Here is a 25,838-nt window from a genome sequence, read left to right as displayed (position 1 = left end):
GCGCCGGGAGCCCGACAGCCGGCATACCGACACTTATTCTCCCTCGTGGGGGTCCACGACTTCCCTGGAGGGAGAATAAAATAGTGTGGCGCGCGTAGCGTGGCGAGCGCAGTGAGCCCGCAAGGGGCTCATTTGCGCTCGCCACACTGTCGGTAACCCGGCGGCCGGCCTCCTGGCGCCGGTATGCTGGTCGCCGGGAGGCCGGCCGCCGGCAGATCGTAGTGAACCCTGGTAATTGGTCTTCCATAGACTCCATTGGCGGTGACTGCATTTTCAGCATGAATTAGGGTGGGTGCACCCAGTACACATGGTAATGACATGCTGATGTGCACCAAATTAGCTGCATTGGCAGAAAATATAACACATATGTGACCAATTTACCATGTAGAAAAAGTTCTATATCTTCAACTTGCAACATTTTGACTTGTATGAGTATATAGCAGCGGCAGCATTATGATAGACTTCAGGGCTGCATACATGGCCCTGTAACCTTCAGATGGGTCGCACAAGCTATACATACTGCAAAGCAACCTAACAACATGTCAGTAGGCATTTTGTTATAAAATAAACAAGTTTTACAAGTTATACTAAACAAATCTGATGCTTATATGTGACATCTGAGTGATCAGATTACTACCAGCCTTTGAAAGTTAGACTGTAAATGGCAGAATGACATAAAGCCGAGAATAATATGCCAACAGGCCAAAAAGCAGGGAAAAGGTTGTGGCATAAAACAGGAAGGAGATGGGCCATGGGTGACGGCTCAGTGGCTTGTCTGTTTGCCATCACGCACTACAAAGGTGATCACACAACATTAGATGCACTTCTGTTGTACACACCGAATGCTAAAATATGTTCCACCATCTACTGAAGATAATAAATGCAAACTGGAGTACTACTGAATGGCTGCAGAGACGTTTGACGTTTGTCATGCATTAATGCATGTCACCAGTGCCATTACAGGGTGGCAGTGCTCCCTGTTCTATGCCCACCCCCTTTACTTGTGATGTCATGCCTAGGGGTGGGACCAACGGCTCTGAGAAGTACAACACTGCCCAGAGTGTCCTAAGCATGCTCTGGGCATCTCCACAGGCTGCTGGGTGCCTGCCCAGAGCATCCCTTGGTCGCTGTAGGTGGTTCTGCAGTTGCGCTACCACAAGGGCTGTGTGACTAGAGGCTTAATCCTTTTAAAATATACTGGACTTCTATGAATGTTGATATATTTTGTGAACCTTAATCACTAAGCGTAATCCATTATCTTCGTCTCTCACATCCACTTCTTGCCACATATTATTATGCAACTGAAAGATAGAACTTCACCTAAGAATCAGGTCTTAATTAAATGTCCCATCATATGCATTTTCAGTAGGTTTGGCAGTCTCGCAAATGCATTTAAAAGACCAATATATTTCTATACAATTGCTTGTAAAAACCCAACTCTAGTCTTAGTTACTCATTACATATCTGAGGTTGCCCATGATGACCTGTATCTGACCCTGTGCTGCAGTACACAAAGTAGTGCGCAGCGGTCACCGCCAGGAAGTACTTTTCTGAAACCTTGCCCTTTCTAAACAGCACAAGGAAAAGAAACAGTTGAGGCCGAATAGGAGCCATTCGTCCATATCTGCCACTCCTCAGGACATATCACTTCCATCCCTTAGTAAATCATCCATCTTCATTTGCGTTCTCTTACTGCTATTTCCTCTGACTTTCGAAATGCAGACAGCAGTAGCTATTATCCCCGTTTTCACCTTTCTATGCCTTGGCCTCAGACTATCAGAGTGCAGACAAGAGTATACATCACTGTCACTGAGCACATGAGGTTTCACATCACTACTTTACTGGCTATGGTAGCTGTTATGCCTTATAAACTGTGATTTCACTAAATAATATTAGGAAAAATAATTTCAGGTGCCCAGAACAAAAAGAGGAAGCAATGCTATAGCAGTAGGCCCTAGTATATGAGATACAGGTTTTGTACTCTATCTATCTATCTATCTATCTATCTATCTATCTATCTATCTATCTATCTATCTATCTATCTATCTATACCATACTGTTCATTGTGACAGTTCCCTTATATGTTTTTTGGTACAGCCTGATTTAAAAGCCACATGATTTGAATTTGTGAAATAAGGGTATTTCTAAGTAAAATGAAATAGTAAATTCCATCCTTTTAATTATACCATCCAGTGAAATTAATATTGACTAGGTGTCGGATATTTCCAAGTATTTATGTTTTTTTTTAAACTCAGCTCTCACCATAGATTTTTCCGTATAGGCAAAATAGTTCTGATTTAATCTGACAAAAGCCAATATGTTAGACCTTAATTGCGCAGTGACATTTTGCAGTCATAAATATAGCGAGCAGTGACTTAAAGAAAGCAAACAGCATTTGATAAAATGCTACATTATGTTTCCTTATGTAAACAATACCCTGGAGATTAACATTTTGTTTCTAGTAGAGTACAAACATTCGTGAGATCCATAAGTCCGATGTGGAAAACAGACTTTAGTCGTCTGTGAGGCAGGAACACGCAGTGTCCTGAATCATACGACCATCCTTGAGCAATTTCTCACACTTATACTACACTTATGCCTTATGCAGAACAGATGCGTGCCTTAAGGGACAAGAATCCTCTTTTATTCTTGTACTGAGAAAGTCCTCTTTAATTAAAACAGGAAATACAAATCTCCTTGTCTCGTTCTAAAACTACAGACATATATCTCAAACAGCTGCCTGCATTTTTGGATTCAACTGTTGGCTTTTTGTATTATGAATGACCTGTGTTTCTTCAACACCTCTCTAATGTAAGGTAGATAATATAGTTACATTAATATATATTCAAAATTGAGAGGTCATTGCAAATGACTAATACAGAGGTAATATAACCCGGAGGACTCAACAAAACTGACAATTGATCCATAATAATGGGACTGATGATACCATTAATACTAGCATATAGTATGTTGTTCTATCACAGTTTTGATTGCAAATAGTCTTTATTTGGAAGGTATCTCTAGCACAGATCATGAATCATGACTATCTATGGTCATGTATGTTGCCCTGACAAACTTCTGATATGAGTAAAGACCATCAGCCAGATGGATTTCTGTGATTGGATGTGGCACAAATTGGGACCGATTCTTGTATTCGGCACACACCAAAATGACTGATCGGTTGTCTGGCTGACCCGTTAATCTGTCTGGCAATTGGTGACTGCATACACACTTACCAATCACGATGTGTCATGCCTGACGTCACAAGTGGGTGGGCATTTACATGTACTGCACAGCTGACATGATATGTCTGTGAACGACGTTCACGGACATCACTGGTACACACCCGCCAATGTGCCTGTGATATAGCAGCCACTCAATTGAACTGTTGATTTATTGCCTAGTGTGTACCCAGCTTTAGTCAGACACTAACTGCACACAACATGGATAGGCACACAACTGTCCAATGATGTACTGTACATGCTTCCTGACAGTTACCACACAGAGGGCGGGATGTACTAAGATGTTGTGCTGCCCCGAGCTGCACACACTCTCCCCACCCGGCGCTAGCTGCAGGCGGCAGCAAGTGAGCGGATAATGGGAGACGTCATGGAGCTGCGTCCGGACAATGGCGCATCTATCCGCCTGGGCGATACCCCCCCTTCCCATTGTGTAATGACACTGTGGTGCCCCACATTGCCCCCTCCCCCAGGGTAGGCCGGGATCAGGCTGTGGCTATTCTCCCCATGTGATGTGACCTGAGGCATGGTGGCCAGGCCCCAGATCGTTATCGAAGGAGGAGGTGGAGGTTGGGGGCTTCGGAGCAGTAACAGGGCTATTAGCGCAATGCAGCTCAGCGCAGCGTAACATATTAGTACATCCTGCCCAGAGACACAGAACAGATTTGGATGCGTGGAGTGTGGATATTAGTGGGCATACCTAGGAGGTAACAGAGAGGTGGGTAGGCAGAAGTGGGTGTGTTGCTGACAGTGGCTGCATCCAAAGATGCAGAACGTCTCACACAGGATGCCCTATTCAGATTGAGAAACTGCACTTGTCATAGGGCTGGCGCAAGTTTCAATAGTGCATCCAGTGGTGCATCTAAAAACACTGAGACGGGTTTGCACCGCTGCAGACAGATGCCTCAGTATGAATACAGTCAGTCACGGCATTAGCACACAGATACGTCTGCGGCAAAAGAAGCAAAATCAGGGCCATTGGGGGTCATTCCGATCTGATCGCATGCTGCAGTTTTTTGCAGCGGTGCGATCAGGTCTGTAGTGCACCTGTGCATGGGTCACAATGCGCAGGCGCGTCACTCCCTGGCGACGGCCGTCACCAGGGAGCGACAGAACTAATGAAGAAAGCGATTGCACCCGCGACCGCAAGAGGATTGACAGGAAGAGGATGGCCGGAGGCGTCAACTGGCCGTTTTCAGGGAGTGTCCGTCCGAACGCAAGCGTGCCCAGCCGTTTCCAGGGAGGGATCCTGACATCAGCTCCATCCTGAATGATTGCAGCGGGTGAGTAAGTCCTGAGCTGTGCAGAAACTGCACACATTTTTGTTTGTGCAGCTCTCTGCACAAGCGAGCGCAGCCCTGCACAGCGATTCCTCCTCCCCCCTGTAGGCGGCGACTATCTGATCGCAGTAGCCTGCTAGCGATCAGGTCGGAATAACCCCCATTGTGTCTAACAACAAGATGGTACATCATACATACAGCAGACTGTTGTGTCATTGATCTTAATATATTAGTAGTAGACAAGTAATTTTAGTTAGAGCGAGAAATGTGTATGTCAGCTGTTCCAAGTTCTAATAGGTGATACCTGTTTAGGTGGACACTTAACTATAAAAAAAAACCCCAGTGGTGTATAACCCAAAAATTGTAGGCAAATGCAACACATTTTGGAGGAAACCTTTTTTTAAAGAAATAACATAATACAACATTAAACGTGGGTTAAATGGGCAATTCTGATTGGGAATATACAGGTTGAGTATCCCTTATCCAAAATGCTTGGGACCAGAGGTATTTTGGATATGGGATTTTTCCGTATTTTGGAATAATTAGATACCTTAATGAGATATCATGGTGATGGGCCCTAAATCTAAGCACAGAATGCATTTATGTTTCATATACACCTTATACACACAGCCTGAAGGTAATTTTAGCCAAGATTTTTAATAACTTTGTGCATTAAACAAAGTGTGTGTACATACACACAATTCATTTATGTTTCATATACACCTTATACACACAGCCTGAAGGTCATTTAATACAATATTTTTAATAACTTTGTGTATTAAACAAAGTTTGTGTACATTGAGCCATCAAAAAACAAAGGTTTCACTATTTCACTCTCACTCAAAAAAGTCCGTATTTCGGATTATTCCGTATTTCGGAATATTTGGATATGGGATACTCAACCTGTACTTCAGTCTTTGGTGATTAGCACATTTTTCTAGTTAGCCATTGCAATCTGACTCATGACCTTCAAAGACCTAATCATTTTTGCAGTGTTAGCAAATTTGCAAAATCAGGTATGAAAACAGAGTTTACCCAAATTATCTTAGTTGATCAGTCACTCTGCATTGGCTCTGAATGCTGTTGTGTACAGACGATCCTATCTCCAAACTGAACAATTTTCTGTATTTGCAGGTGCACTGTAGCTGTACTTTGATATTGATGAATACACCGCAGATCAACAGATAACACCCACTGTGAGACACATACAGGAGCAGTGCAAAATAACATGTGTGGGATGCATTCAGCATCCCAGCTGTTGGGAAGCTGGCGGTTACCGGATCACCGACAGCTGGAATCTCGTAGGTGAGCATTGGGATAAGGACCTGGGGGGAGGGTTAGCCATAGCCAACACCCCCTGAGGCTTAGGGTAGGGGACAGGGGGAGGGCATAAATACTTACTCCCTCCAAGGTTGGGATCTTTAGTGTTGGGATGCCGCTGTCAGTCATGTGGCATCCTGACCGCCGGGATTTCGTATGTATTCCATTTATGTAAGCTCATATTACGTAGAGTATAATAAAACTCTAATTGAACATGAACAAATAATCCTAAACAGATGCAGATATTGCAATTTCATGAAGCATATCAATTACCTCCCAATATTCACTATTTGTTTCATGCATTCAAAGATCCCTGTATGCAGTAACATGACTGCAGTAATATAGTTATATCCCTTTATTCACTGCCGCTATAATCCAGGTTGCAGCTCAGTGGAAAAGGGTCCTTGAAAAATAACCTCATTCCACTGACCCCGTGGATCCAACCCGGGTAGCTACCAGGTCGGGCCCGGGCAGTGTTGGGCTGGTACATGAAGGGCCCACCGGGGGAATGCAGTTATAGGGGCCCATACTTAGGGGTGTGGCCAGCCTACAAAGGGGGTGTGGCCAGCCTCCACAGAGGCTTGAAATAGACAACAGTTTAGTGCAGTATAATACAACATATCTACCATGTATAATACAAGTGCATAGTCTGGAACCTGATCCCTAGAGGAAGGAGTGGGCCCGCAGGCAGTGGGGCCTACCGGTGGTTTCCCTGGTACCCCTGTGGGCCAGTCCGACCCTGGGCCCGGGAAGGACCCGGGTAATGATGAGTTCCGTTAAAAGCCTATGGAGAAGCAGATAATGTCATCTCCAAGTGTGACAGAGGGAAGACCATCCTCTGGGTCCAGCCTGCCATGTGAATTGGGTTTCAAGCTGCTGTGACACGGCTTAAAGCCATGTTCAGTTACCCGGTTTTAGGTGGAAAAGGGCTATAGATAGCCAAAGAGACAATATTTGGAGCCAGTTACAGGATGTTATCTATACTTATCTAAGCCAAGAAGAATGGAAATTAAGAGACAGTTGGTGGATATGACATGCAAGTGTAAACAGCAGTATGTTTTAATAGTTCTTTTTAGGAATTAATTATTTTTTTTTAGTAAGTGGGCTTCTGTAAAAATAAGTTATGATTGCTTTTTAGTGAAAGAAAGGTAACAAACGTCTCAAAACCAATAGACAAAGGATTTGGTGCACCTCTTATATGACTGGTATACTTATAGCAGGAATTCTGGGGAAGCATATAGTAACGTACAACAATGGGGTAATGTGTGTACACGTGTACCAGATAAGTGTGCCATCTGGAATCCCCTGATATTGTTTCTCAGCGTCCAGACACGTGCATAAAATAACAAAGCAGAAAATGACAAGTACACTCTGACATCGCATTTATACGATTAAACTAACCTGACTACCCTAGAAAAAGAAACATATCAACAGGAGGCCAATTATAACAAATGTTAATTACTAGTCAGGTTCAATTTACAGGGATAAATTTGATGCAGTTTTTGTGATGCATTAACAGATAGCGTAATCCTAAACAGTTAATCAGATATGCATATTGGTGATTGGGTTAAATAAAGACCACTAACTGATTTTCACACCTGTCATAGCTAGATTAATAAATCCACTAATTGCTCTTCAGGAGCAGCCAATTAGTTCTAGTTAACCAGTTTTAATGGGGGAGGTCAAAGACCTATCACAAATCAGGGCTCTTTGTTTCCCTGCACATGCAGCATTGTACTACACCAACACAGGATTTGGGGACAACAGCATATGCAAGAGAAAATCTGTTGGAGTTACCCGTACAGCTCAGAGCACGAGTACAGTAGCACATCCAGATAAACCATTCATCAACACTCTGGTTTCCTCAGACAAATATTGAAAAACTAATATAGATTTATCACAGACAGAATAAAGATATTCTCACTATTCACTTAAATATAGAAATAGCAATACATGACAAATGTTCTTTTAAACTGTTTTATAAAAACGATATCACACAAAATAAAAGTTTGATGGTATACAGCTTTAGGTGAAATACAGGTACTTGGAAAGTGCAGAGTATTCCTTACATTAGCTCTTGGCTTTATTGCAGTATGCAGTGTGCACTCAGGTACAATAGCTAACAATTTGAAAACACAATATATTTGATGAAACGGCCGGTTGGCAATGAGTATGAACGTGAACTGCAGATAAACATGTTTAAATAAAAAATATTAAAAAAGAACATTCCTTTAATTTTTTCTATATAACACTGTTATACACATTCTCTTAAGCAGTAATAGACACCCTCATACTCTTTAGGGGTTCACTACGATTTGCCGGCGGCCGGGCTCCCGGCGACGAGCATACCGGTGCTGGGAGCCCGACCGCCGGCTTACCGACAGTGTGGCGAGCGCAAATGAGCCCCTTGCGGGTTCGCCACGCTACGGGCACGCCACACTATTTTATTCTCCCTTTAGGGGGGTCGTGGCTGCATTTCATTGATCACTGCTCTAAAACAAACAAATAGGTTAGGCCAGTGATTTCCAAACTTTTTTGAATCACGGGGCCCTCGAATATCAGAATTTTTTTCACGGCACCCCTAGGCCAAAAATTTCTTTTTGAGAAATTTAGAAATAAATATTACATTAAGTAGATCGCGTTTATATGTCCTCCTTAGGGTCAGTTGTGTGGTGAGGGAGAAGATTTTCTTCTGTTTGGCCACATATTTTATGACTGGCAGCCACCAGCACTGGTTTTGCCTATTATATTGACCATAAATAATTTGAATTGGTCCTGGACCATCAACCCAGGGCACCCCTGCAAGTGTCCCGAGGCACCCCAGGGAGCCACGGCACACAGTTTGGGAACCTCTGGGTTAGGCATACTATCACTGATATATAATTTCTATGAAAACTGAGTTTTGCATGGTGCTCAAATCGCACATGCTAATAGACGTACATACATTTACAGACTATGGGGTCCATTTCCTCAGCCTTGGAGAGAGATAAAGTAGCAGCCAATCGGTTCATAACTACCATGTTACAGGCTGTTTTGAAAAATGACAAGGAGGAGCTGGTTGGTTGGTACTATATCTCTCTCCAAGACTTAGTAAATAGTGTTTCAGCCCCTCATAGCCCCCACTGATGCCATAGAAGGGCTATGAAAGTGTTACAGTTTAGCAAATTCTGTCGTCAACACTGACAAAAAGCAAAAAAATTGATGTATGCTTCTTCATTTGTTTTGCCGCTCTGTGAGTAACGCTGTTGTCTGTGTGTTTGTGGGACACTATAATCCCCATGTGCTAAGTATTTTCTAAAACCTTTCCTTTTCTTCTAAATAAGCTCTAAGTTTCTCAAGGGTGAAATTCTGCTGAACGTCGTCTTGTCACCACCATGTAAGTCTTATCTAATCACTGGACTGTTTTGATTGCAGCAGCGCGGCATAAAGGGTTTATTTTTATTCAAAAGTTCATTTCCACATAATTATTCACTCAGCTGAGTACTTGGTGTTGATAGCTACTGCTCCATGCTGTTACATTAAGGGATGGAATACCAGACAGATTTGTGTTGACACTTCCATACTGGATAATTCTGGGAGCTTTAATTACAGTTAAATATTTCTTTATGTTATTTTCTAAATGTCTTATTTTTCCATTAAACAGATAATGTAGTAAAATAAATATTCCTGTGAGAAAACAGTTTTGCAGCAATGAAGGGGTAAATCAATCACACACTCTTCAGAAAACAAAGAATTAAATCACCAATGTTAAGATGAAGTAAATTCACAGGTAGAATATGAACATTGGAGCATGTCAATGGAGTATGTTCAAAGGTTGTTCACATACCCACAAAGTAAATATGGAACAAACACTAGTTAATAAACACCACAGCACCCCCCTCAATTACAGCAATAAACTGTTGAATTGGTAAAATGACCACAGTTTCTGCTGAGAATAACAGCTCCACAAATTGTTTAGCTAGCAAACTATTACATCACTCAGCAAACAAAAATGGTCAAGTAAAAGGACCCATGACCCTCTTAAATCAAGTGGACTGATCTCTCCTTCTGCCTTTACAACACTCACAATCTACTACTCATTGAAATAGGCTGTGGAATGGAATATACATATTCACTTTTTTCCTTGGTTTTCAGATTGATATTAATTATAGTGATTTCACTCATAGTAAAAATGTCTCTGTCTACTAAAGACAAACTAAGGGCATGATTCAGAGATGTACACTAATGCATTCATAGCTATGATCCTGTACACAGTGGATGTGCGATTGAATGCTAATGCTGTAGCCACCTGGAAATGCATTGAGACACCACAGACAGGATTGAAGATCCAGGCAACTGCTTGCAAATACGCAGTGGTGGTTGCAGACCCAGGGGCAGATGTACTAAGCCTTAGAAAGTGATAAAATAGAGAGAGATAAAAGTACCAGCCAGTCAGCTCCTAACTGCCATGTTACAGGCTGGGTAAAAAAATGACAGGAGCTGATTGGTTGGTTGGTAGCAGTGGTGTATTTATAATGGGTGCAAGACCCTGCACCCATTTATTGAATATGTACCCCTCCAGAGTCCCGAGTTGGCAGCAGCAGTGCTTCACCAATCATCGGTAAAATGGCTGCCGCATATTTTCCCATCATTGTGCACATGTGCAGTAGGAAAATGACCACCATGCCATTTTACCACAACCTGCGCATGTGCACTGCACTCTGGGACAGCACTAGGGTCTCTTAGTAACCCTAGTGTTCAGGGTCCCACTGCTCTGCCAGCTAGCGCGGATAAGGCCCAGTCGGAGACTGCACAATGGCCTCCTCCTCTCTTAAGGCATCGCTGGTTGGTAGTTTATTTCTCTCCATTTTATCAAATTTGTGACAGTTCCCCAGAAGAACAGTGGGCTCAGATTGTGACCACACCTGCATAGCTTTGACAATGGAGATGTATTTTTCAGCATCAAAACTACATTTACAACACTACTGCTTCCTAGTTCCTTGACCGTAAATTGTCATGTTGGAGTGTGTGTGAGTGTAGAGTGTAATGTAGGTTTCTCTGACGTCCTAGTGGATGCTGGGAACTCCGTAAGGACCATGGGGAATAGCGGCTCCGCAGGAGACAGGGCACATCTAAAGAAAGCTTTAGGATCACCTGGTGTGCACTGGCTCCTCCCCCTATGACCCTCCTCCAAGCCTCAGTTAGATTTTCTGTGCCCGACGAGAAGGGTGCACACTAGGGGCTCTCCTGAGCTCTTTGTGAAAGTTTTAGTTTAGGTTTATTATTTTCAGTGAGACCTGCTGGCAACAGGCTCACTGCATCGAGGGACTAAGGGGAGAAGAAGCGAACTCACCTGCGTGCAGAGTGGATTGGGCTTCTTAGGCTACTGGACATTAGCTCCAGAGGGACGATCACAGGTTCAGCCTGGATGGGTCACCGGAGCCGCGCCGCCGGCCCCCTTACAGAGCCAGCAGAGCGAAGAGGTCCGGAAAAATCGGCGGCAGAAGACTTTCCTGTCTTCAGATAAAGGTAGGCGCACAGCACCGCAGCTGTGCGCCATTGCTCTCAGCACACTTCACACTCCGGTCACTGAGGGTGCAGGGCGCTGGGGGGGCAGCGCCCTGAGACGCAATAAATCGATAGAATACCTTTTATGGCTAAAATAAATGCATCACATATAACTCCTGAGCTATATGGATGCATTTAACCCCTGCCAAAACATACAAGAAAATGGATGATAAGGACGCCGAGAAAGGGGCGGAGCCTATCTCCTCAGCACACTGGCGCCATTTTCCCTCACAGCTCAGTTGGAGGGAAGCTCCCTGGCTCTCCCCTGCAGTCACTACACTACAGAAAGGGGTTAAAAAAGAGAGGGGGGCACAAATTAGGCGCAGTATAAACAATACAGCAGCTATAAAGGGAAAAACACTTATATAAGGTTATCCCTGTATATATATAGCGCTCTGGTGTGTGCTGGCAAACTCTCCCTCTGTCTCCCCAAAGGGCTAGTGGGGTCCTGTCCTCTATCAGAGCATTCCCTGTGTGTGTGCTGTGTGTCGGTACGTTTGTGTCGACATGTATGAGGAGAAAAATGATGAGGAGACGGAGTAGAGTGTCTGTAATAGTGTTGTCACCCCCTGGGGGGTCGACACCTGAGTGGATGTACTGTTGAAATTGCGTGACAGTGTCAGCTTTGTATAAAAGACAGTGGTTGACATGAGACAGCCGGCTACTCAGCTTGTGCATGTCCAGACGTCTCATACAGGGGCTCTAAAGCGCCCGTTACCTCAGATACAGACGCCGACACGGATACTGACTCCTGTGTCGACGGTGAAGAGACAACCGTGATTTCCAATAGGGCCACACATTGCATGATTGAGGCAATGGAAAAAGTTTACACTCTTCTGATAATATAAATACCACCAAAAAAAAAAAAGGGGTATTATGTTTGGTGAGGAAAAACTTCCTGTAGTTTTCCTGAATCTGAGAAATAAAATGAGGTGTGTGATGCGTGGGTTTCCCCCCGATAACAATTGATAATTTCTAAAAAGTTATTGGCAGTATACCTTTTCCCGCCAGAGGTTAGGGTGCGTTGGGAAACACCCCCTAGGGGGGATAAGGCGCTCACACGCTTGTAAGAACAAGGGCTCTACCCTCTCTGGAGATGGCCGCCCTTAGGGATCCTGCTGATAGAAAGCAGGAGTGTATCCTAAAATGTATTTACACACATACTGGTGTTATACTGCGACCAGCAATCGCCTCAGCCTGGATGTGCAGTGCTGGGTTGGCGTGGTCGGATTCCCTGACTGGAAATTTGATATCCTAGATAAGGACAGTATATTATTGCCTATAGAGCAATTAAAAGATGCATTTCTATATATGCATGATGCACAGCGGAATATTTGCCGACTGGCATCAAGTATAAGTGCGTTGTCCAATTATACCAGTAAAGTGGTCAGGTGATGCGGATTCCAAACGGCATTTGGAAGTATTGCCTTAAAAAAGGTAGCCTCTCAAAATAAGACGCCGTATTATCAGGCGCAGTCCTGGTTGGCAAGCGGACAAAAGGGTTCCTCTTTTCTGCTCGTGACAGAGGGAGAGGAAAATGGCTGCAGAGATCAGCCAGTTCCCAGGAACAGAAACCCTTTTCCGCCTCTGCCAAGCTCTCAGTATGACGCTAGGGCTTTACAAGTTCAGGCACGGTGGGGGCCCGTTCTCAATGAATTTCAGTGCGCAGTGGGCTCACTCGCAAGTAGACCCCTGGATCCTTCAGGTAATATTTCAGGGGTACAAATTGGAATTCGAGACGTATTCCCCTCGCCGTTTCCAAAAGTCTGTTTTACCGACGTCTCCCGCTGACAGGGAGGCAGTTTTGGAAGCCATTCACAAGCTGTATTCACAGCAGGTGATATTTAAGGTACCCCTCCTGCAACAGGGAACGGGGTATTATTCCACACTATTGTGGTACCGAAGCCAGACGGCTCGGTGAGACCGATTTTAAAATCTAAAATCTAAAATCTTTGAACACTTACATACAGAGGTTCAAATTCAAAATTGAGTCACTCAGAGCAGTGATTGCAAACCTGGAAGAAGGGGACTACATGATGTCTCGGGACATCAAGGATGCTTACCTTCATGTCAAAATTTACCCTTCTCACCAAGGGTATCTCAGGTTATGGTACAGAACTGTCACTATCAGTTCAGACGCTGCCGTAGGGATGGTCCACGGCACCCAGGGTCTTTACTGAAGTAATGACCGTAATGATGATATTCCTTCGAAGGAAGGGAATTTTAGTTATCCTTTACTTGGACGATTCCCTGATAAGGGTGAGATCCAGGGAACAGTTGGAGATCGGTGTAGCACTACCTCAGGTAGTGTTGCGGCAGCACGATTGGATTCTCAATATTCCAAAATCGCAGCTGGTTCCGACGACTTGTCTTCTGTTCCTAGGGATGATCCTGGACACAGTCCAGAAAGAAGGTATTTCTCCCGGAGGAGAAAGCCAGGGAGTTATCCGAGCTAGTCAGGAACCTCCTAAAACCGAACCAAGTCTCAGTGCATCAATGCACAAGGGTTCTGGGTAAAAATGGTGGCTTCCTACGAAGCAATCCCATTCGGCAGATTCCACGCAAGACTTTCCAGTGGAACCTACTGGACAAATGGTCCGGGTCGCATCTTCAGATGCTTCAGCGGATAACCCTGTCACCAGGGACAAGGGTATCCCTCCTGTGGTGGTTGCAGAGTGCTCATCTTCTAGAGGGCCGCAGATTCGGCATGCGGGACTGGGTCCTGGTGGCCACGGATGCCAGCCTGCGAGGCTGGGGAGCAGTCACACAGGGAAGGAATATCCAGGGCTTATGGTCAAGCCTGGAGACATCACTTCACATAAATGTCCTGAAGCTAAGGGCCATTTACAATGCTCTAAGCTTAGCAAGACCTCTGCTTCAAGGTCAGCCGGTGTTGATCCAGTCGGACAACATTACGGCAGTCACCCACGTAAACAGACAGGGTGCCACAAGAAGCAGGAGGGCAATGGCAGAAGCTGCAAGGATTCTTCGCGGGGCGAAAAACCATGTGATAGCACTGTCAGCAGTTTTCATTCCGGGAGTGGACAACTGGGAAGCAGTTTTCCTCAGCATGACCTCCACCCGGGAGAGTAAGGACTTCACCCAGAAGTCTTCCACATGATCATAAACCGTTGGGAAAAACTCGACAGGTATTGCGCCACGTCAAGGGACCCTCAGGCAATAGCTGTAGATGCTCTGGTAACACCGTGGGTGTACCAATCAGTGTATGGGTTCCCTCCTCTGTCTCTCATACCCAAGGTACTGAGATTGATAAGATGGAGAGGAGTAAGCACTATATTAGTGGCTCCTGATTGGCCAAGAAGGAATTGGTAACCGGAACTTCAAGAGATGCTCACGGAGGATCCGTAGCCTCTACCTCTAAGAAGGGACCTGCTCCAGCAAGGACCTTGTCTGTTCCAAGACTTACCGCGGCTGCGTTGACGGCATGGCGGTTGAACGCCGGATCCTGAAGGAAAAAGGCATTCCGGATGAAGTCATCCCTATCCTGATCAAAGCCAGGAAGGATGTAACCGCAAAACATTATCACCGCATTTGGCGAAAATATGTTGCGTGGTGCGAGGCCAGTAAGGCTCGACAGAGAAAATTCAACTGGGTCGATTCCTACATTTCCTGCAAACAGGAGTATCTATGGGCCTGAAATTGGGGTCCATTAAGGTTCAAATTTCGGCTCTGTCAATTTTCTTCCAAAAAAGAACTAGCTTCAGTCCCTGAAGTTCAGACATTTGTTAAAGGGGTACTGCATATACAGCCTCCTTTTGTGTCTTTAGTGGCACTTTTGGGATCTCCAGGTGGTTTTTGGTTTCCAAAAGTCACATTGGTTTGACACACTTAAATCTGTGGAGTTAAAATATCTCACAGAAAAAGTGGTCATGCTGTTGGCTCTGGCCTGGGCCAGGCGCGTGTCAGAACTGGTTGCTTTATCCTGTAAAAGCCCTTATCTGATTTTCCATTCGGACAGGGCGGAATTGAGGTCTCGTCCTCAGTTTCTCCCTAAGGTGGTTTCAGCGTTCACCTGAACCAAACCTATTGTGGTGCCTGCGGCTACTAGGGACTTGGAAGACTCCAAGTTGCTAGACGTTGTCAGGACCCGGAAAATATATGTTTCCAGGACGGCTGGAGTCAGAAAATCTGACTCGCTGTTTATCCTCTATGCACCCAACTAGCTGGGTGCTTCTGCTTCTAAGCAGACTATTGCTCGTTGGATTTGTAGTACAATTCAGCTTGCACATTCTGTGGCAGGCCTGCCACAGCCAAAAATCTGTAAATGCCCACTCCACAAGGAAGGTGGGCTCATCTTGGGCAGCTGCCCGAGGGGTCTCGGCTTTACAACTTGGCCGAGCAGTTACTTGGTCAGGAGCAAATACGTTTGTAAAATTCTACAAATTTGATACCCTGGCTGAGGAGGACCGGGAGTTCTCTCATTGGGGGCTGCAGAGTCATCCGCACTCTCCCGCCCGTTTGGGAGCTTTGGTATAATCCCCATGGTCCTTACGGAGTTCCCAGCATCCACTAGGACGTCAGAGAAAATAAGAATTTACTTACCGATAATTCTATTTCTCGTAGTCCGTAGTGGATGCTGGGCGCCCATCCCAAGTGCGGATTGTCTGCAATACTGGTACATAATTATTGTTACCAAAAAATTCGGGTTATTGTTGTAGTGAGCCATCTTTTCGAGAGGCTTCTCTATTATCATGCTGTTAACTGGGTTCAGATCACAAGTTGTACAGTGTGATTGGTGTGGCTGGTATGAGTCTTACCCGGGATTCAAAATCCTTCCTTATTGTGTACGCTCGTCCGGGCACAGTATCCTAACTGAGGCTTGGAGGAGGGTCATAGGGGGAGGAGCCAGTGCACACCAGGTGATCCTAAAGCTTTCTTTAGATGTGCCCTGTCTCCTGCGGAGCCGCTATTCCCCATGGTCCTTACGGAGTTCCCAGCATCCACTACGGACTACGAGAAATAGAATTATCGGTAAGTAAATTCTTATTTTCCCAACCTTGGTAATCAAGGCACACTAACAGTCCAGGTTTTATTGATATCCATGCTTGAACACAGATGCTTAAATCAAAATAAATAAGGTACTAATTAAGTCACCTGTGCTCAAATATCGATATCCTTAAAACCTGGACCGTTATGCCGGGTACACACTAAACGATGTGTGTACTCGGTGAGCTTGTCCCGGCAGGGTGACAGCTTCGGCAAGTGTATACACACCTGGCAATGTTGACAGTGACGGAGCGGCGGTAGGAGGATGAGCGGGGCTGGTATCGCTAGCGATATCCCTAGATGGAGCTGCATGTATAGCTGACTGGGGATGTCGCTAGCAGCCCGAGGACGCGCGCATCACCAACAATCTAGTGGGTACACACTGGATGATAAAACAAATTTGTTGTAACGATTGGTCATTATCTGCAAATTTGTGTGAAACGTCGTCTAGTGTGTACCCAGCTTTAGTGTACCTAGGGGACTCTGGTGTAGAGAGTCCCTTATGGCAATGCATCCACTGTGTGGAGTGTTCACATGACTGTGTATCTTCCTGGCAGCTTGTTTCACAATGTAGGTTACATTTGTTCATCTTACATGAGTTAGTGCATATAATATATTTGCTTTAAAAACACCTATGGCTGTACCTTAAAGAAAATGATGAAATCAAGCACAATGAATATGACCAAGTAGACTTTATTACTCATAACTGGACTTTTGCTCAGTCTGTAAGGATAATACAACAATATAAGTAGAGTACAATGGGCCCTAATATAGTGAAGATTAACTCCAGACGCAAGGAAGATTATGACTGACAGGAAGGATGAAGACTACAGGAAACACTTCATAGACATATTGTGTGGGATCAAAGAATCTAAAAATAAAATAACGTCACACAAAAGATAACTATTTATTTTTGAAATCCAGCAGTCCTAAACAGTCTGAATGTGCAATGGCATAATTGCACCAGTATACAATCTTCTAGCAACAAATATGACCTCACTCCCTCACAGTTAGAGAATGGCCCCCTGTATAGCATATGATGGTTGGTTAAACATCTTTAGTATTTATAAAAGTGTATGTTAAAAACGACAGCACTGTAGCCATAATAACTGTGTATTGCAGAATTTGTGGCTGATTATAAACCTAAATCGGAATCAGATTATTTATATCAATTAATACTGGACTATAGGTGCGTTTTTTCATCACTGACTGCGGAACAGGTACAAGAGACTATTAGTAACTTTCAGAAATATATTTGACAGAGAGGGGGCTAGGTGCATTTTCCTACTGAATAAACATGTAGGTTATGTTAACATGTACTGCCTGGAAATAATAAGTGTCCCTTACCTATTCTATCAGTACTGAAGTTCTACATCTCAGACAACGGAACAGTTTACAGTTTGTTTATTTATTTATTTATTTATTTATTTATTAAGATGCATACAAATGGTTGTTCTTTGGCTACAGTATTCCCAGATCCTTCTCCATATCTTTACATGACTTTCATAACAATATTCCGTTTCAAAGTAAAGACTTAACACATTGAACATCATGTACTTAGTAGCTACAGAGCTGTGAGTTTGCCTAACTGCTGCTTATCTGCTGTAAGGAAATGAAGCTGCACCTAGTGTAAAACCCCTCTGTGCTGAAGATAAATGAATTGCCTTGAGTGGCAGAATGTGTCAAAAATGTGATTTCCTTACACCAGCAAAATCATCTCAAAGTTTGTTCAAGCTCTTTATCTTAATGGAGTAAGAGGGAAGGCTGATTGTGCCACAGGGATTGAAAGCTTCTTTCTTTTTTCTTTTTAAAGGCTTTTGGCTTCTACGGTTTGAGTATAATTAGCAGTTGATGTTTGTTAGACTGTTTTGAGAACATTGAATCACACCTAAAAGGTGGTGGGCTTACCTGGGTGTGGTGAATGGCTTTGTCTTTATAGCTTTTTAACAATGTCCCATCCCAATGGAAACGCTGGAGAGAGTGGCTATTTTTTCTCTTTTACTCATATATTACTCAGGTTTTATGTGCAGGGTTTTAAAAAGCTAATCACATGAAGCCTATCCATTTAGAGATAAATAAGAAGCATTTTCAGGGTTGGCTACAAATGCATTGTGCAAAGATTTACACTCATGGTTCAAATTTTTTTGGAACCTTATAAAACAGTGCAGATGAGTAATGCATTTAATTTTGCATCACTATTTAAGTAATGTCCCCATTCATAATAGCACCCTCAATTTTTATATTTTAAGAGTACCTTCCTGTCAGGGCTGGCTTCAGCCCCGTTAGCATCGCAAGCAAGAATTTTTGAAGCGCCCCCCTCCAATGCGCGCGCTCCTTGGTAAGTGGGTGTGGCCTTGCAACTATATATTGTGTTGTCAAACTATAACTATATATATATATAATCACACCTCTGTTTACACACACAATTGGCAGCCTTACACATAATGCCCACATCAGTGCTCCATACACATAATGTCCACAGTAATAGCTGCATACACAAACTGCCCCCAGTAATGGGGATTAGGTAAAACCCGTAATGGTCCGGAACGCCGGACCAGATCCCTACAGCAATCTCAGCTACTTCGGAGATAGTAGTGTGTGTCCCTGTCCAGGGGTGTCTTGTCCCGGGACGTGTATGTGACAGAAGTCACCGGGGAAACAGGGAGTGAGATTACAGCCTTTCTGTATGATCCAAGGATCTGGTAAAAAATGGAACAGTTCGGACCATATGGGGAGGCTGTTATCTCTCTTCCCGTCTCATCCATGACTGCTGACACATACACAATGTCCCCAGTAGTGTTCACCACCACCACCACCACCACAGCCTCTGCCTTTACTGCTGCTTCTGGGATGCTGGACAGGGCTGGGCTGCTGCTGGCTGCTGGACAGGGCTGGGTTGCTGGACAGGGCTGAGCTGCGGCTGCTGCCGGGCTGCTTCGGTCCATGTCTGAGGGGAGGAGAGTACAGTGCAGTGCGCAGCTCTCTTACCCCTCACTGAGTCCAGTCTCCGATGACCATTTGAAATATGGTGCTGGCTCATGAGTCAATTGAAGCTTGCGGTCCGGCAGCCGATCATGAGCCACTGCAGCCGGTCCACAAGCTCTGATTGGTTGACGGCCGGCACCACATTTCAAATGGCCACTTGCCCTTAGTAGCCTGGTGCCCCTTTCAAGCGCTCCTGTCAAACATGCCTAGAGCCGGCCTTGCTTCCTACATATGCCCTGTGTATCATCTGTGTGACCTGTGGTGGAGGTGGAAATGCTCATGTGACAAAGGTCAAAATATCACTTACTGTAAATCCAGTCAACTGCACTTTTACACCACTTCAAACTTTTCCATATTTTTCTGAAATACACCTACTCTTCATTTCTGACTTAAACAAATCATGAAAGTGAGTAGATACTGTGATGTCTAAGTTTCATGCATCACATTTGTACATTTCCATACTTTAATATTGTTAAAATGTATGAATTTTTCAACATGCATCCTTCTGAAAGCACAATATTGGTCACTGGTCATCAAGTTGTTTTGCAGAGATACAATGGCTCTGTGGTCAATAAGCTGACAGCCCCCCCTGCAACTGATTAAAACATACTGTAGTAGCATTTTCCCCATTAAGGTATATAGGGGTCGATTCAGACCTGATCGCTAGGCTACGTTTTCTCACAGCCTGCGATCAGATCTGAACTGCGTATGCACCGCAATGTGCAGGCGCGATGTACCGCAGCAACGGAGATTGACAGGAAGACGGCGTTTGTTGGTGGCAACTGACCGTTTTCAAGGAGTGTCTGGAAAAACACAGGCGTGTCCAAGCATTGGAAGAGAGTGTCTGATGTCCGTTCCGGTCCCGGACAGGCTGAAGTGATCGCAGCGGCTGAGTAAGTCTTGGGCTGCGCAGAGAATGCACAAAATCAGTTTGTGCAGCTCTGCTACACATGCGTTCGCACACTTGCACAGCTAAAATGCACTCCCCCTGTAGGCGGCGACTATCTGATCGCAGGGCTGCAAAAATCGATGCCCAGCGATCAGGTCTGAATTACCCCCCATAATGCTTGCATGGATATTGAGCTTTTTAAAATCCATTACAACCATGATAAATGCCAGAATAACTGAAGCCTAAAATAACATGTTTACGTTCCTCTCTGTTACAGTTCAGTCAGATCCTATACAGCACAGATAATGTATGAAATACAAACTGCATTTTTAGTGTGATCTACAAATGTGCATCAGTCTCAGTATTTTCTTACTTGTGTGTGGAGGCCACCGAATACAGACATAATCTGCTTGTGTAATGGAGATTCCCTGGAGACTTTTATTTCAATAGGTTTTACAGGGAGTGCATAACCTATCTACCCCAGATGGCTTGTGTGTTATTTCTGATCCCCGTTTGCCAACTGATTTGACAGGAAGGATATACAACAGTCTAAATTAGGGCAACTTGGTAAATCTATGTAGATTAAAAAAAAATCTAATTAACCATTTTATTTATTGTTTCATAGAAAGGAATTATTATGTACATTTTATATAAATACTATGTATTTACAGGAATTTTTAAGCCTCATATTTACAGGAATTTAACTATATCTAAACCACTCTTGAATAGTAGTAATAGAATGATGTACACATAACCAATGTACTTCCAATAACAACGATCCAATTGACTTCATATTGTTATTATTATAGATAATGGTACAAGCATTACAGGGTCACTAAAACTAAAACACAAGTTGTCTTACATACAGCAACTATTCTTAACACCTTAAAATATATTTATGTGAAAGTTTACATACCTTTACAGAACTTGACGTATTTCCTAGTGTTTGAGCATTTGCTGTGTGGCTGAGGGCAAACTAACGTTCTAAGGGGTCAAATTACTAAGCCTTACATGGAGATAAAGTGCATGGAGATAAAGTACCAGCCAATCAGCTCATAACTGCCATGTCACAGGCTGTTTTTGAAAAATGACAGTTAGGAGCTGATTGGCTGGTACTTTATCTCCGTGCACTCTGTCTCATCTAAGGCTTAGTAAATAGACCCCTAAGTCACTGGCCGTCTCAGGTTAGGTTCAGGTACATTATCTCCATCATCAATCAACTTTAGCCCAAAATAATTCAGTCTTGATTTGCTCCTCACACGTATGAGTAATGGAGGTTCTTTGAAAATTTGACCCACATCCAGTCAATTTGGATCAATAAACAAAATACTGTGGGCCTGATTTGACTGCAGTCTGCGTCTTTTGCTGGTCGCATGTCTGCAACTTTATTCTAATACCACTACAAGTGCCTTCCCTTATGTACATCCATGCGTATGAATGTGCAAGGACTGAAACGCCCACTTCCAGTCTCTCCGGGCACTGCAGTGCCGCTTGCTGCATCTTGAAACTTAAAAAAAGCCCTATCCTAGTACGCTGTTCAATGTAAGTGATTATGCATAGGTGTACACAACCACTTCAGCAACACGCCCGTGACACTGCCATAACACAGCCATAAGACACGCCATTTCCACGCTTCTGAATAGCCACCTCCCAGTATCAGGTGGAGATGTATCAAGCCTTGGAGAGAAATAAAGCGGAGAAGCTGCTCAAAGCAATCAATCATCTTCTCTCATTGATCTAGCGCAGTCTTTGAAGTGACAGAAGCTGATGGGTTGCTTTTGGGCAACTACTCCACTTTATCTCTCTAAGGCTTGGTACATCTCCCCTTCCGTCTCCATGCAGGATCCCTGAAAACATTTTCAATACACTTATGTGTACGCCTCTGTACGAACACAATTTTGGACACCAGTGCAGTGAAAAAAAAGTTCAACCATGTCCGACATCGGCATAATGTGATTCAGAGTCAGGCTCCTGTGTGCAGCAGTGTATGATACAGCAGACTATAGGGGATATTCAGGTTTGTTAGCAAACAAAAAAAAGCACACTAATTGTCAAAACCATGTGCACTGCAGGTGAGGCAGATATAACATGTGCAGAGAGAGTTAGCTTTGGGTGGGGTGTGTTCAAACTGAAATCTAAATTGCAGTGTAAAAAAAAGCAGCCAGTATTTACCTTGCATAGAAACAAAATAACCCACCCAAATCTAACTCTCTCTGCACATGTTATATCTGCCTCCCCTGCAGTGCACATGGTTTTGCCCAATTGCTTACTTATTTGGTTTGCTAACAACTCTGAATAACCCCCTATAGCCGGACTGTACCTATTTGTATGTACACGTTTTTAAAAATTGTGTGGTTAGCATTTCTTTAACAAACCCAAATCATCATTGCATCACCATTTTCTAAGGTAATCCAGCATAATAAACTAGTGGTACAGGTTGAGTATCCCATATCCAAATATCCGAAATACGGAATATTCCGAAATACGGACTTTTTCGAGCGAGAGTGAGATAGTGAAACTTTTGTTTTCTGATGGCTCAATGTACACAAACTTTGTTTAATACACAAAGTTATTAAAAATATTGTATTAAATTACCTTCAGGCTGTGTGTATAAGGTGTATATGAAACATAAATGAATTGTGTGAATGTACACACACTTTGTTTAATGCACAAAGTTATAAAAAATATTGGCTAAAATTACCTTCCGGCTGTGTGTATAAGGTGTATATGTAACATAAATGTATTCTGTGCTTAGATTTAGGTCCCATTACCATGATATCTCATTATGGTATGCAATTATTCCAAACTACGGAAAAATCCGATATCCAAAATACCTATGGTCCCAAGCATTTTGGATAAGGGATACTCAACCTGTAGTACCGTCACTAGGAAGATGTCCCATTTTACTGCATCAACATGTTTAACTGAGTAAGAACTGCTTAAGACAAGTTATGCCAGTCATCTCAATCATCTCTTCTCTTGAAACAGGCACCTGTCCAGACAACAGTCACTTAAACAAGCAAAATAACAGCTGAGCAATTCAGGACAGATGCCTCCCTCATTTCAAGACATCTCCAAGACCTGTGCACTCTTCTCTTTATATGAAAATAGCCTTAAAGAAACCAAATGTATTTATGTTTCTACATGATGATAGTAGTGAAAGCTTTACTAGTCCATCTGCTGTTACTTAGGACAGAAGTACAGCTTCCAAAATAATATTTTGCTTACTTAATATTATGAAATAATAGGTAATGATAGCTTTATGAATCTATAAGATATATGGGATAGTGTCTAGTGTAATGGCAAGGCCTGTTGAATAAAATGTTTTATTAAGGCATATTTACACAATAAAGTGTGGGGCAAAAAGATACTAAATACAGTATTTGATTCACTAGTTATAAATAAGCCTGTGCTGACAGCCATAGAGAGACATGCTTCCAAGCACAGAAAGGAAATAGTATTACCATTTGGTAACATAGCACTCGTTCACAAGTAACTCAAATAGTACAAAATAAATAACATTAACACACTCATATTAGTGGATGAGTAAACTAATACAATTGGTGTGTGTGTGTGTGTGTGTGTGTGTGTGTGTGTGTGTGTGTGGTGTGTGTGTGTGTGTGTGTGTGTCTTACCCTCTCCATCACTTAAGTGACATGAGAGTGTGCCTTTTATACTCACTTTTCTGTCAAGGATCTCCTGAGTGCCTGCACTCCACACTAAGGGCTCAGCAAGGTCCTGTACTTCACAAGCACTTGAGTAGCTTTCGCTCTTCATTGCAGTCAAAGAACAACTTGCACTGTCAACTCATTGCTTCTGCCACCCTAAGATGAAGATCACACTGCCTTGTATGTCAACAGGAGTATCAAGCAGGTCACATGTTTATGCATCTCCATGGTGTTGCAGTGGTCATGGCCAGTGATTCAGACCATATAATGTAAAGATGAAAAATGTTTAATCTGTGTTTGCAGCTGTGAAAGGGGAGGGCTGGAAATGTCATCTCACTCTGGGGTAATCAAGGCACGTTACCTCCCTCCACCTGCACTGCAGGCCCTCTTGGGTTTATTGTATGCTAATTTCTAGGTATAATACAAAATATCACAATAAACTATTGCTGTTGTATGGAAAGACTGTATTTTAATCACCTTGGACGTAATCTTTCTCTCAGTATCTAAAGGCATCCCCATCTTCTAGATCTGCTGTCCTGTGGTTGATTTCTCAGCTCAGGCCTAAACATCAAGCTACTGTAATCAGTATGATCTGGCAGATTTTAATTAAAATATTTAACATTACTCCAAATTCACATACATCCCATCAGAGTTGCACCAATATGTTGCTGATTGTATTATTTCTTTTGTGTATGCTATATCTGAGAATATAAATTATTATCTTAGACGTCCTTATAAATAATAAAGTATTGTACAAAATCAGCCAAGCACAAACAAAATGAGACAAAATTGATGATGATTTGAAATGTTTTCTTTTTGAGAGTTTTGTTGATTATTATTAATGAAAGCACACTTAACACACACATATATATATATATATATATATATATATATATATATATGTGTATATGTGTGTATGTATGTTCCAGCATGACTCTGGAATACCTGGAGCAATTTACACTAAACTTGACACATATGGCTTACAATCTGGATAAAAATACTGTAGAGTTAAGACACCCCTAGCACCCTAGGGGTGGGAAAGGGGTGACATGTAGAAATACATAGTTTTTAGGGGCGCCGAGATGAATAGTGACACTCGCGATGCCGTTTCAGTCCAAGTTCAGCCCCCATCAGCGTGGGGGGTGAGAAGGAGTAGTGAACTTAAACTTACCACTGACTCATCACAAAATCTCCTGAACCATAAGGACATTTGGACAGTAGCTTGCCTTTGTGACGCAGGCACCCACTAAGAAGGGATTTTTAAAAATTCCACCCACATAGGGGTTAAAAGGGGTGAGATGATTATTGGAAATCCCCCCTTCACAGAGGTGAGTCATGGTGCCGGCGATACCAAGTCACGGAGGGGGGACTGGAAAATTTGATTTGATTATTCTCCTCAGCACCAGCATTTGACAGCATCAATCCGGAGAAGCCCAGAGGTGCAGCCTGACAAAGATTGCCATTATTCTTTAAATTCCGTAGCGTAGCACGGGTATTCAGATAGTATGTGTATGTATATATATATATATATATATATATATATATATATATATATATTGGAAGATATGAACACATGTATACGCAGGATTGTAGTACCACCACAGATGTAAAATGTTTTGGTTTTACTGTGATTTTTGGGGTTTTACTGTGAATTTAGGAACACCTATAGGTTTGAAGGTTACCAAGAACCACTAAGTGTTTGTTTCAGTAGTAATGTGTATTTGCAGGATATTTATTGTAATAAACTTTGCTGATCAATTCTAGTAGTGCAAGCAAAAGTATTGTTTTATGCACCATAAATAGCATAAATTTGCACAGAAACACACTGAGTCCACTTGCTAAATTGGAACTATCCTTTAGGCAAAAGTCAAATATTTTTGAAATTATAAAGTATGACGGCACC

General features: G+C 43.1%; 1 long non-coding RNA gene across 2 annotated transcripts in view; it reads left to right on the top strand.

Moving 5' to 3' along the window:
- LOC134909792 (uncharacterized) overlaps positions 1-24,739 on the top strand; it is a 48,312-nt gene extending 23,573 nt beyond the window's left edge. The window contains exons 4-6 of one of the 2 annotated variants that reach the window (XR_010176028.1): positions 5,654-5,824; positions 9,163-9,215; positions 23,256-24,739. This is a non-coding gene — a long non-coding RNA (uncharacterized LOC134909792). The remainder of the gene's footprint in view (positions 1-5,653; positions 5,825-9,162; positions 9,216-23,255) is intronic. The other variant, XR_010176029.1, reaches the window with a different exon arrangement.
- Positions 24,740-25,838: the final 1,099 nt, after the last annotated feature.

The sequence above is a fragment of the Pseudophryne corroboree genome, chromosome 4, assembly GCF_028390025.1.
Source record: "Pseudophryne corroboree isolate aPseCor3 chromosome 4, aPseCor3.hap2, whole genome shotgun sequence".
Lineage (NCBI taxonomy): Eukaryota > Metazoa > Chordata > Amphibia > Anura > Myobatrachidae > Pseudophryne > Pseudophryne corroboree.
The sequence above is the reverse complement of the archived record's forward strand: the minus strand, read 5'-3'. Positions and strand labels throughout refer to the sequence as shown.